General features: G+C 38.9%; 1 protein-coding gene across 5 annotated transcripts in view; it reads left to right on the forward strand.

The window, feature by feature from the left end:
• The window catches only part of peak1 (pseudopodium-enriched atypical kinase 1), a 67,338-nt gene that overhangs the window by 25,534 nt on the left and 29,372 nt on the right, over window positions 1–12,432 (forward strand). For 4 of the 5 annotated variants that reach the window (XM_061773486.1, XM_061773484.1, XM_061773487.1 and 1 more), the window contains one exon: window positions 3,299–3,384. The exons of the other annotated variant lie outside the window; for it this stretch is intronic. The gene's annotated coding sequence lies outside the window, so the exon portion shown is untranslated. The remainder of the gene's footprint in view (window positions 1–3,298; window positions 3,385–12,432) is intronic. 5 annotated transcript variants of the gene reach the window in all.

Genomic DNA, 12,432 nt, shown 5'->3' on the forward strand with positions numbered 1-12,432 from the left:
ACAACCATATGATTGACAAACATTTAAGAACGATTGCATTAATTGTACCACCACCATATAAAGGTAGCGTTTATGATTATTCACACTTTTGCAAATTATTTACCTATTTAAAATCATAGTCCCAAACAGAACATGAATAATTCATTACTAGTGCAATTATTGTAGTTTGAATTATTATAGTTTGTTTTCCTATACAATCCTCTTTAAAGGAGTCTGTCCTTTTTAACTTTGCATACAGTATATCTATATATATATATATATATATATATATATATATATATAGATATAGGAAGCTATATCTATATAGATATAGGAAGCTATATCTATGCTAAACAGGGTTTAGATAGACGGACAGATTTGTTAGCTTTACTGGCTTCATCTCAAAGTTAAAGGCTTTGCACATGACTCTGTGTTTGTAGTAATGAGAGAAATGAAAACGACAGACAAATTAAGCAGACAAACTTTGGAGTTAGCGGTATAGTGAGCCCTGGTAAAGACATCTACAGTAAAACCATAGATGCAGCAACTGTTCTTGAAAAAGATTGTCAGTTTATTTTTTTTAAGTCACCGGGCGATTCATTGAGGCACAGCAAAGGCCACAATTTGCGATTACAGTATATCCAGCCCAGTTCTGGTAATGCCATGCATCTGGGCAACTATTATAAAAGTCAGATTTAGTGTTGTCTGTTGATCGTTTTGTTCTCCAGCATCTACTTGGAATGTTTCCTAACGTTTTTTAGAAGTTACGATGTCTAAAGAATCTGCCTTTTAATTTTGACCCAATATTGCTGAACACTAAATGTAACCCTCAAAGAAAAAAAATGTTGTTCATTGTCTTTTTACAGAGACAGTTGATTTGAGCTTGCATGTGTTCTTCACTGCACTTAAGCTGCACCATTTCAGTTTTATTCTACAATAGCAAACTTTGCAGCTTCTTGTTTTAAGGAACTTGTGTTGTTGTCTCGCCCAACTGGGTCTTGGCCTACAGTCACGCTTCGTGGACCATTGCAAACAGTCTGATGCCTCTCAGCCCATTTTGTCTGCTGCACACACAGCCAATCTGGGCAAATTGCTAAGAATAGGAAACATATAGAGCTAATTTCCCCGTCTAAACTTACCAAGCATGCTAATTTCCGACAATTCACCAACCAACTCAGTTCGGTTTGGATTTTAACACTGTTAAACTATTCACGACAGAGATGTTTTATTTCCTTAGCATTCTTTTTGTACATGGCACATGTGGGATTTTGGCAGTATCTCACCATCTAAAGATGGTTTTCATAGTACATGGTGTACTTCCAGACAGCACACCACACTTTTAACAATCTTTCAAATGACAATCAAGAGTGTCATTCCCCAAAACCAGAAGTCTAGCCTGATCAAATGGAATAGTAGCCAGACTGAACTGTGAGAGGCAGCAATATTCCTCGGGTATCCAGATGACACTAGACTAGCTGTTACCATATCTGTTAATGCCATTTCGGTGGCAATTTCTTGACATCTATTATTGTCTATTTTGTTGTTGTAAAATACACACTCAAGAAGTTGCTCTTCCATTTCTGAAGAGCTTTTTACCTTGTGTTTTTAATGTTTGTCTTCTTCAGAGAGCTCGCTTTCTGATTTATAATTGCCAGATAAAATAGTTCTTAACACACCACAAGATAATCAGTATCAACAGATAAATGGGCTTCTGCTTGGTTTGGTTGGAAGGGAAAAATCTGTTCAGATTGTCTACATTATATGTTTACCACACTTGGTAGCATTGTTACCTGACAAATAATGCCATTTGTACAACATTTACGCCTGTTCACACCTCCCTGTCCTTTGGCTGCTAACTGCCAACGTTGTTGTTGGAATTATGATAAATCCAGAGTCATGCTGTACCCTCTTAAAACAAATAAATAGAAAAGGCTTTCAGTGTAAACATACTCTCCACCTTCTAAACCCTTGGCCTTTAAGAGTTCAGAGCCACGGGCTGCACACAACACCAACAATTCCTTATATAGCGTGCTTTCTTGCCTGAGCTCACTGAGAGCAAAACCAGATTGCCTGAAGGGATAAGGTTAAGTAAGACAGGGGAGTAGTCGTACTTATTTACTTACTTTCTTGAACGCATGGATCAAAATAGAGATTGTTTGGAATCATGTTTGGCTGTTATTGACTGTTGTTTAAGTTAATTACCTATCAAGGATTTTTTTTTTATTGGGGTTATTTTGTGGAGGGCATGGGTTGGGGGGGTAAATTAAATTCTGGTGTATCCCCAAATCATTTTTAGTCTATCTCCACATAAAGCATTTTTTGTTACTTTATTAAGTAATGTTTTTTTCCCTTAATTCTTAATGACAAAATTTTACCCCCCCAAAAAAATCAATGAATTGATCATGAAGAATTATGTTGAGGCAAAATGGAGTACACTTCTGGGCTGCAACGAGCAGAACCGCTGCAATTCAGTCTATGCATCTTAAAACGTACAGCATGACATCAGCTATGAGAAGTTGAGCTTCATCCAGGCTATGACACAACTCCTCCACGCAGCTTTGTTTCGCTCAATAAAACACTGACGTAGAAAGAAACTGGAGTTCATAACATTCTCATCAGGAGTCAATGCCGACACGTTGGAAGTCGAACAAGTTTAGGAACCTGACACTCGAACATAGTATATGTATGGTATAATTTATACTACAAACAGAGCATGAGTCGCAGTAGTAGAAAGTGTGTGTTGCGATTGTGAGTAAAGGTGAATAAGAATGAATAAGGAATGCCATGTAAAAAAAGCCATTGAGGTTCAACTCGAGTCATGGAGTGAATCAGCGTTGTTAATGGCACATTTCTTAGTTGTATATCTGTAAGTAAATGATTATCAAAAGCCCTTTCTCAATCTTGTTTTTGTTTTATAGTTTGAGGTGTCCCAATAGGAAAAAAAATATATCAGCGTCAAAGTCACTGTTCAACTTGATGTTTCTTTTCACTTTTTTTCCACCTTTTACTCACGAACCGGAGGTTTTGGTCAAACCAACACATGTTCTACTGCTGGTTACTGAAAAACAGAAAAAATCTGGGAATATATTATCCATATATAATTTATCATTTATGGTGAGAGAAAAGTCTACTCTTGTTTTGGTATGTTTGTTGCTTATATTGTTACACAACACAATATTCTGTATGTCTTGAAAGATCAGTGAAAATGTTCTAAAACGGCTGGCAATATGTTGAACACTGCTTTGAAACAGCTGGGAGTTAAATGAGGTAATGATCCAGAATTTTACTTTTAATTTGTGCCTTTTGTGTTTTTTTACAGGAAAACTGGATGCACCCTGTGTTCAGACTGGATTTTTTTTTAAACCTATAATTCCCAATACAATAAGGAGGCAAATTAGCTGACAGGTAAGTGAAGTAAACTCCTTACAAGCAAACCTAGAATGCTTCTGTTTTTAAATAGGAAAAATCCAATGCAGTGTTCATTTAGCAATATTAGTCGTAAGGATGGCTTTTATACCCCCCTATTCAATGGACATTTTGTCACCCTGTTATGAGGAAATGCTTAATCCTTTGAGGAATGGTGAAAGTATTTCAAGTTGTAACTGTGAATCACCTTCAAAGCTCAGCAACTATTTTTGGACAGTTTTTTTTTGGTTCCGTTTTGGTCATAATTAAGACCGCTTTTGTTTTTCTCGCTATATTTGACACTGACATATCTCTCAAAGCTATATTTCATGTTTATGTCTCCTGTGCTGCCATTTTCTAATATTTATATATATATATATATATATATATTTATTTATATATATATATATATATATATATATATATATATATATATATATATTTATATATATTTATTTATATATATATATATATATATATATATAGTAGTTTGACGACAAACTTTTTTTTTCCGACAAGAGAGTAATGTTTAATATGAATAGGCTTGTTGGCTTACACAACTGTCACAGCAACCATTTTGTTGTGTTAATAATTTAATAAAGTAGTAAACCTTTATCCAACTGTGCAGTAATGCTAGGTACTCTGAAATCTCTCCATGGTTTAAAACCCAAATTAATGCACTGAAAAAATTCAACATTTGTCCCACAAATGACTCTGCCTGGTGATAGTTGAGAATGAAGAGTTTGGGAAAGTTTCAAGGGTTTGTTTTTGACATCATTATCTCCTGAATACTGATTCACTGATAGTGCAGCCATTAGCTGGAATGGGCTCAACAACTACCTTAAATAGGGCATCGACTTTTTCTTTTTCTCCAATTAGCCTGAGGAATGTCATGAGTGAGTTTCGGGGGTTGTGTGGGAAAATAATTCCCTTTAAAAAAATGCATCAGCATTGGCTCAATCACAACTGTAAAAGACCAAATAGTGTATACTGTATGTTTCCTGACTAAAAGCTCCTACAGATGTGGCCAGATCAAATTGGAACGCCCACTAAAACAGACATAGTTTAGGGTCTTAGATTCTATAGATTTGGTTTCCACATGATACATAATTTTTCTAGCATTCCTCCCAGCGTCAGTGGTTCAGACTGGTTCTCTAAAACAGTGCAGTACAACTCAGAATTTACCCCTCAATCACCCATAGAAGTCATTTCTACATTAACACTTCTTTTGTCAGAAAGATTAGAAAAATAAAACAGTCCACCCCAGTATTTGAGCAGACGTTTTGGTGATGTGTTTACTGTGGCTTAGCAGAAAGCTCTGCACTGCGAAAGTGAGGCTGTATTCACCGGGGGGGTGGATCCATTAAGATTACACTCAGTTGACTCATCATAGCTCTTTAAGTCACTCTACGTATTGATTGATGCATTTCCCTGTTGTGATTGTCCTTGATAAAAGCATTAGGTTGTGTTCTGTGCTTTTTGCCTCCAGAGTTCTACTGCAACACTGCTCACAAAGTGGCTGTGCTATCTATCCCCATTAAAACATTATAACATTCCACTCTGAGGACCACATTGATGTGGTCCGAATCAATTAAGCCGGAGAAAGAGTGTTACTTTGGGGAATTGTAGCAGGAACGTAGTAAAAAAAAAAATGGTCTGCCCGTGAAGCCCCCAGAGGGAGACAAGGTCAAAGGAGATCAATTACTGAGTGGATGTCTGGAACATGTGTTGCCATCCCATCCCCTCCCATTCCTCCACTCTGAAACCATGACTATCCCCACAAGGCTAAAAAAAGATGACTGCAAGAAGGGGCAGCTGTGAAGAGTTTCCAAAAGACCACAATGAAAGGGATTTATTTTACAGCAGTCATAGACGCCGCAATGATCGCTATCAAATTTTGTACATTCCCATAAGCATTAGTTTAATTTGTTAGCCGTTTCAAACAAGCTCCTGAATGGATGGTGGGTCCATGCGAGGTCATCGGTCCTGCCATGTCTGTCCTCTAGTCCTAGGCCAAGGCTATCGAGATAGAGAAGGGCTTTCCCATGCCATTTGCCCAGTTCCCATTTAACAGTGGAGAACGAGGAGCTGAGGAACTTCATTAAGACAATTTAGAGTAAGGATACGTTTTTTGTTTCTGTGATGCTTTAATTCCTCATGAAGTTTTTCTAAACAAAGCAAAGCATGTTGTTGCTTTGGTTTGTTTTTGGAATATGTTTAATGTTTCTGTTCTGTAATGGGTCACGTCAGGTTTGGCTAAACTGCATCATTGAACTAGCTGTCCACTAAGGGAAAATTAGATACACATCCTTGCTGTTGTTGTGTGACTGAATTAATTAATGGCCTACCTCCTTCAGAATTCAACTTGGTCAATAATTCACCTGTAATGTAACTCAAAGGAAATAAAGAATTGGAGTCATGAGATTTCTGACTAATAATTCATAAAGCGTCACTGGCCAGCTCAGCTCAAAATCCATCAAAATGGACAAATCTGATTTAATTTGATTAATTCCACAGGACTTAAATGTCAGTCAATTTGCAGCTTAAATTTCCCCCACGGGAGAGTGAAATGTGGCTGTTATAGACGACTTTCACACCGAGATCCTGCAAAATTGCTGCATCAGAACAGAAGACTTGTAAAACATAAGCCAGCGAAAGTGGCATATTGCCTCAATTGCGTGCGCGTTCATTAACCAGAATGGCATCCCCATAATTAGTTAGATGCATACCTGTGTCTGGTGTGATGAAGTACACTCTTGTCATGGTATCGTTTAAATACACAGGCATTGTCCCGTAATTGTGGGGTCATATTCGTATTTTGATGCCGTTTATACAGAACTGAAAAAAAATTTTTTTTTTGTGAGAGGTTTTGTAATAGGTTGGTTGATTTTAGGCCGCAAGGTATTTTTTATTTCATTTTCTCAAGGCATTAGCTCACAGTTAGCTCAGATACGGTGGCTATTTTCTCGCTGTGTTATAAATTGCTAATACACAGTTAGTCCAAATCTGACTGTGAGATTTACTTTGTTCTATTATTCAGGGACTGCCAGGTTTAAATCAACACACAATGCTATTTATTACAAAGGGGCCCATTTGTTTGAATTCATATCCAGTTACTTCACATGTTGTCATGTTATCTGTGTTTCAGATTTATTGCCCACTGATGTGTTTCAACTTGATGTGAGCCAAGGCTTTCGGTCTGGCCTCCTATTGTTTGACTGTCTTGTCAACCTTGTGCTGTCCTAGTCTTAAACAGGCCAAAGTTTCAGCTGTTCACTCTTTGACCCACCTGTGGTTTCTACTGTCAAGACGGACTGAAAAATTGGCTCTCATGCTTTGAAGTTAAGTTAAAGTGACTCGACAACATTGCAATAAATACATCAGAATTTTTTTCTATGCTTTATGGGATGTGAAATTGGCTCAGACCAAAGTGACTGAACAGGCTATTGTCTTGTCTTGTGTAGATGTTGCGAGAGACAGACTTGTTGTGACTCCACTTCTGCTGGACCTCGTTCATCCCACCCCTTCTTCCATGTTTTTTCAGCTGTGTTTACATGCCAGCTCCGTGGAACTGGAAGGGTGGAGTGAATACCTTCCTCCGCACCAGACATTTGTCCTTTTTTGGTTTCATAATTTGTTTTTCCATTGGAATTACATATACTATTGGCGTTACATATTGGTCATGTTATAAAGGCTTCATATTCCTCTTAGCTTGTAATGATGGGTGTCTATCAAGGTAAAAATAACAAAAAATAATAATATTCATAAAGCTCATATCATCATCATCATCATAGCACAGCAGTCATAATTTATATTAAAATAACCCTAATTTTTAATTGAGTGGCTAATTTACACTAAAGACTTTAGTAAGAAAAAAAAAAAACCTGTTTATCATGTCATCAAAACATTACATTCATCCAAAGTTATTGATGCTTGATGAGTTGGTCCATCAAAACGAAGTAATTCAGGACAACTCTTCTCTGGACAGAGCCAACAGTCTTCACTCATCTTCAAAAAGTGAATGGGGGTTGTGTGGTCTGAACAGAAAGTACATATTTTGGTGGTTAGGGATGATCCTCTGCCATTATAAACCAGATTATGTTAAAATGGTCATCAGACATCAGTTGTGCCTATGATTGGTTGATGTTCTTAATGCTGTCATCTTCTTGTTGATACAGTACATCCTTCGTGGCAAATAATGTCAACAAATCTGTCAGTCAGCAGGACAGAGTAGCATACAAACTACGCGCATTATTGATGAATATGAAATTGGAGCTGCTGCGATCATAGCTAATCCCTCATCTGTGTTGCACAGCACATCCTGGGATCGTTGATCCATAAGTGTCGATTCATTGGCCCTCAAGCCTCGCTCGCTCTTTTATTGATCACATTCACTCTTAACTTTAGGCGAGTATAAATTTGGAATCTGTATGCATGTAATGCAACTAGCCACAGGCATGAAAAGGAGCATGTTTTTGCCAAATGTGGTGATATTTCACCATATTACAGATTTCACTCAACTCTCGAGGATGTTCACTGTCTCTGGCTCCATGTTTTCATTTGACATGTTTTAATTTGGTTGGACATTTACAAGAAGACATAAACACGTTCTGAGATGCATGCAATGGCTTTGCATGTGCTTGCAGTGCAGTATCTCCTCTCCCGCTTCAGCAAAGTCAACCAGGGGATCAGAAGAATTTTAATGAGCTTAATGAGTTAACAAACTGTCTATAAATAACCACAGAGACAACACAACACATCTTAAAATGGTTGTTGCAAAGCAAAGCAACATTTCTGCAAAGCTGACAGTGTTGATCCAACTCTGTTCTGCAAAAATTACAGCTTTTATTAGAGCCCGACCGATATGGAGTTTGGAGGGCCAAAAAAAGCCTTATCCGATATATCGGCCAAGATCCGATATGTTCGCCGATACACAGGATATAATATACTATACATGGACCCAAATTCACAAATAGTAATACCCAAAATATGATTCAAGAAAAAAACACTAAATAAAATAAGGAACTTTCATTAGTAACACTGGCAACACAAGGGCTGTAAACTGTAATTAGTAACACTGGCAACACAAGGGCTGTAAACTGTATAAATTACTTATTTTAGATAGTGGTGGACTTGGAATTAACAGTTGCATAAATGTTTGTTTATCTCACGAAGATAATTTACACAACTTCAAAACAGTGTAATACGCTCGCTATCCATTCTTGAATGTCATATGGCAACAGTATTGATATCAGATCTTGACAAGGGCGTTGCCAGACCCCTTTGGGGCACGTGCCCCAGTATAAATGAGCTGTGCCCCTGTATCCGGTGCGGACTGGCCATTGGGAGTTTTCAGAATGGGGGAAAAAAAGTAAATACTTTCTATGCAATTGTTAATGTGTTGCATCCACCGCAGATTTTACCATTAATTTATTTGCGACCTGCTCGCTACAGACGCGGCACCCCCTCCTCCCCCGCTCGGAGATCATTGCTGTGTTCCAAGCAACAGGTGAACTACTACACACATGCACCCAAGGTATATGCGGGTGTACGTTTGCACAGGGCGGCATGGTGCACACATGCTAATCTGAACTAGAATTTTGTAATGGCATGCCATATCTGTAAAATATGTATTTTTCAATAAGCCAATGGGTACGCGCTTCAGGAATCCCACACACTCACTGCGTGGCAAGTGAGGAGAGACACTCTTGGAAGGGGAACTAAAGGGCAATACACAACAGTACAACGACAATGTGGTTGTCAGTAATACCCGCAAAGGGGCCCCTTAAAAGCAGCGCAGGCTGGTGCGACCCACCTCCGACAGACAGCTGATATTGGTCTATATCAACGACACAACTCTATAAACAGTCACGTTGGGGGTCAGCGAGCTCTCTAATCGCACCCCCTGCTATCAGGCTTGTTGGAAATGTGTATACAGCACAACAAAATGAAGTGTGTGTGTGTGTGTGTGTGTGTGTGTGCGCGCGTGTGTGCCTGTGTCCGCGCGCGTGTGTGTGTGTGTGTCTGGGAGTAATGGGATATACCGTAGTAGGGGGCCCTGTCCCCCAGTAGAGCTGCTAGCAACACCCCTGGATCTTGATACTGTCCTGTGACAATTGTCGCACTTTGTCCACCCCAATCTACACTGAAGTTACGAGTGACTCAGTTTATTGTAGGTCACCACCAAGTAAATGCAAAATTACACTTCAAAGGACATATTTTAGCCTAGAAATAAGCAATGCAATGAAGTGAGCTGCAGCAAGGATTGCTGTCATTCACTGACATAATACCTTCGTTTCTATGCATTGGAAGCAACACCGATGAGCTGTTAATGAGGGCCAAAGGATTCTGCCATGACCTCTTAATTAGTATGCAGAACAGGACAATGTGGCTTTGATGTATTCTGTCAGTACTCATTACCAGTCTCATCTTTTGTGACCTCACTAGAACAACTTACCACCGTTTCCTGTTGTATATGTCAATGCAGGATGAAAATTGTGAAGTATTTTCAGTTGTCACAAAGGCTGACACAAAATCACACCAATTCATGTGAAGTCATGTTTCTGGATATGGTTTTTTAAACCTTGTCTGATTTACAGAACGGATCAACAGGTCTTGGCCTATGGCGATGATTTTGTGACCTTTTGCGAGCCACAATAGCACAGACAAACAACACAGTATGGTCCCATATCTCCCCCCATGACTATGTCACAGTGAATTTATGTTCCTGGTGTGCTTTTGATAAGATTGTATTGCTGCCACCATTCTAACAATCAGTGTAATTAAATTGGCTTAAACTGAGACAGTAGTAAACGGAATACAATAGAAGGTTGCGCTTTGCTTTAGTCGCTCAAATGTGCTATTTAAAGGAACACTGTTTTCCCCACATGCGCCACTGCAGTGTATGGCTTCAGCTATCGAATATCCGCCACTGTTCACGGCTGTTGAATGATAGGCTTTGCTTCGAAATTGTAAGGATTTATTCAACGTGATTGTTAATATTTAATAAGTTGAAATGACAATCTGAAATATTCAGTTCAATTTGTCACTGTGCTCTTGTGAAGTCAAATCATTACAGCCTCCCCACACAAAAAATTACCCTGTAAATAATGAATGGTAATGAAACTTTTAATGTAATATGTGATCCGGCAAAGCAAAATCAAACTCACTTGCCCATATTGCTCCGTAATTGAAAGTCTTTATATTCATGACTATTGCATTGGTACTCTGATTAATCAATTTAGCCTCTAAACTGGTATTTTAATATTATTTATTAACATATTGTTAAAAAAAGACAAGCGAGACGTAATACATAAATAGAGTGTAGGCGTGAGTCCAACATACTGTTTTCAAGTCATCCGCTGACTGAATGGGTTTTCACCATGTTTGATAGTTGACATCGTTGTATTGTGTGATACACAATACATTGTCGTGCTCTTCTTTTGACGAAGCATAACCCAGCATACGTCAAATTTATGAACCGTCTTAAAACATTCACTCAAGACGGATGCGCACATTCCTGACAAAGTTACAGTGACCTTGTATGTGGAAAAAGTATGCGAAAAACTGCTTTGTTAGCCTGAAAGTGTTTTTCTGGAGTGGAGTTGTGTGGCCCAGTGTAACGTAACATCTGGTGTAGGCTGGCTGAAGTCCCTGAGTCCCTTGTTTATATCAGTATTAATTGCAAAGCTGAAGCATTTGTGTTTGCGGAGAGCACAAACGATGCGGTTCGTTATCACTTTCACTCACCCGGCTCCCAAAGCTCAACCCCATTGATGCACAATTCCTTTCATAGGTTTTGATCCTGCTAGTCATTATTTGCCATGCAGGTTTTGAAAAGCCCCAGAATGCTGTGGACTGGTAGTGGCATGGAGATGTATGGATAAAACTGAATAGCTTGTGGTTTGGGAGTTTAGTTTGGTTGTGTATTGTACTTCCTGCACTGTTTTAATGAATTATAAAATTATAAACAAACCCTAAAACAAGCAAACATTTCTGGTTTATTTCATTCACTAGCCAGTTTAACTTTAAATTGCTGCATCATTAGTAACAGAAGACCCAAGATTTAACCACCTTTTGGCTTTTACACAAATGGCATGATATTGTCGCAATGGTGTGCTCTTTTATGCAGTGACACAGCATCCAATAATTGGTTATATAAAGCCTGCCCATGGGAGAAATGAGTACCGGTTCTTAAAATTCACACCCCAGTCCCAGCATTGCGGAATACTCTTCAACACTGGCATCTACCAGCTCTGTTACAGTTCTGATACCACCCCGTCGTTGGGAAAAATGCTGACCTTTCCATGCAGTTTTAAGAGGCTATCGTGACCTTCCCAGCTGTGCGTTTTCTTGTGCCGCTGTGTTCTTCGCTTTGAGTTCTAATTGGCCTTGCTTTATCTGAGTCTGACCTTCTCTGCCCTTAAATAAGGTGTTCTCCTGGTTCTTATCAGGAAGGCTGTGGATGGACTCACAAGAGAATAGCAGTGAACATCCCGACTATTCTGCTTTCATGGTTAAAAAATACTCATAACTGGATGAGAAGCTTGTTTCACGACATTAACACCAAGGATTGTTTCGTTCTCTCGGGCAAACGGCGGTGAGCAGGACACTGTCCAAATGATTTCTGAAGCATGCAATGAACAGCTATCAGCTGATGTGTCAGCACTGTTTTTCGCGCTTTGTATCCACCAATATTTATGCTAGGAGTAGCACCTCCTCGCATCCAAACATAGCGCTCACATTCATAGATGAAAGGCGGTAATGGCAGGTTGGCTGTACATAATGGTGTCTAACCACAGGCACTTCTGGGAAGCCGTCTGACATTAAATGCGGTCACAGACTTTTTGTGATGGTTTACTTGTCGGTGTTATGGGACTACAGTTAGACGCCAACTAGGGGAATACATAGAGCGTCTTTCAGTTTTATTGATAACACTTTGTAGTTAATAAACTAGTTGTTGACAGTCAATAGATATGTCAAGGTCATTCTTTAGTTGTTTTTATACAAAAGTCTGTAAAACTGCTGCCCACAGTGCTGTAACAGTAA

This window comes from Phyllopteryx taeniolatus, chromosome 5, assembly GCF_024500385.1.
Source record: "Phyllopteryx taeniolatus isolate TA_2022b chromosome 5, UOR_Ptae_1.2, whole genome shotgun sequence".
Classification (NCBI taxonomy): domain Eukaryota; kingdom Metazoa; phylum Chordata; class Actinopteri; order Syngnathiformes; family Syngnathidae; genus Phyllopteryx; species Phyllopteryx taeniolatus.